The 1440-nt window shown below is 42.7% G+C and overlaps 1 non-coding gene across 1 annotated transcript; it reads left to right on the top strand.

Moving 5' to 3' along the window:
- Positions 1–794: 794 nt before the first annotated feature.
- Positions 795–902, top strand: LOC127747031 (small nucleolar RNA R71). Its single transcript, XR_008008836.1, has one exon. It is a non-coding gene; the product is annotated as a small nucleolar RNA R71 (small nucleolar RNA).
- The last annotated feature ends 538 nt before the right edge of the window (positions 903–1440 follow it).

Below are 1440 nucleotides of genomic sequence, written 5' to 3'. Positions count from 1 at the left end.
TGCCTAGACAAGTCATCCAGTTCTTTGGTGAGCAAAGGGGGTTCATCCTCCCAAGTCTCATTTCCAAATAACTTGTCATTCAACTTCATGATTGCTCCAAGGTATTTAGCAACTTGCTCTTTAGTGACATACTCATCCTTTTCAGAGGAAGAATACTCATCAGAGCTCATGAATGGCAGAAGTAAGTCCAATGGAATCTCTATGGTCTCATTTTGAGCCTCAGATTCCCATGGTTCCTCATTGTGGAAACTCATTGGAGGTCAGTGGACGCCCATTGAGGTTTTCCTCAGTGGCGTTCACTGCCTCTTCTTCCTCCCAAAATTCGGCCATGTTGATGGCCTTGCACTCTCCTTTTGGGTTTTCTTTTGTATTCCCTGGGAGAGTACTGGGAGGAATTTCAGTGATCTTTTTACTCAGCAGGACCACTTGTGTCTCCAAATTCTTGATGGAGGACCTTGTTTCAGTCATAAAACTGAGAGTGGCCTTAGATAGATCAGAGACTAAGTTTGCCAAGTTAGAAGAGTCTTGCTCAGAAGTCTCTGTCTGTTGCTGACATAATAATGGAAAAGGTTTGCTTTAGCTGAACTTGTTCCTTCCACCATTATTATTGTTGAAGCCTTGCTTCTGAGGATCCTTCCATGAGAAATTTGGATGATTTCTCCATGAAGGATTATAGGTTTTGCCAAAGGTTTCACCCATGTAATTTACCTCTGCTATTGCAGGGTTCTCAGGATCATAAGCTTCTTCTTCAGAAGATGCTTCTACAGTAATATACCTATGATGCTCCATTCAGAAAGCATATCAGAAGGACACTTTCTGATTAATTGTTTGTATCTTTCCCAAGCTTCATAGAGGGATTCTCCTGCCTTCTGTTTGAAGGTTTGGACTTTCACTCTAAGCTTACTCAATTTTTGAGGTGGAAAGAACTTTGCCAAGAAGGCATTGACTAGCTTTTCCCAAGAGTCCAGGCTTTCTTTAGGTTGTGAGTCCAACCATGTTCTAGCTCTGTCTCTTACAGCAAAAGGGAATAGCATAAGTCTGTAGACCTCAGGGTCAACCCCATTAGTCTTGACTGTGTCACAGATTTGCAAGAACTCAGCTAAAAACTGATGAGGATCTTCCAATGGAAGTCCATGGAACTTGCAATTCTGTTGCATTAGAGAAACTATTTGAGGCTTAAGCTCAAATTTATTTGCTCCAATGGCAGGGATAGAGATGCTTCTCCCATAGAAGTCGGGAGTAGGTACAGTAAAGTCACCCAGCACCTTCCTTGCATTGTTGGCATTGTTGTTGTTTTCGGCTGCCATGAGCTCTTCTTCCTTGAAGAATTCGGTTAGGTCCTCTACAGAGAGTTGTGCCTTAGCTTCTCTTAGCTTCCGCTTCAAGGTCCTTTCAGGTTCAGGGTCAGCCTCAACAAGAATGCTTTTGTCTTTGCTCCTA

This window comes from Arachis duranensis, chromosome 4 (genome assembly GCF_000817695.3).
Source record: "Arachis duranensis cultivar V14167 chromosome 4, aradu.V14167.gnm2.J7QH, whole genome shotgun sequence".
Classification (NCBI taxonomy): domain Eukaryota; kingdom Viridiplantae; phylum Streptophyta; class Magnoliopsida; order Fabales; family Fabaceae; genus Arachis; species Arachis duranensis.
This window is presented reverse-complemented; position numbering and strand designations above follow the sequence as displayed.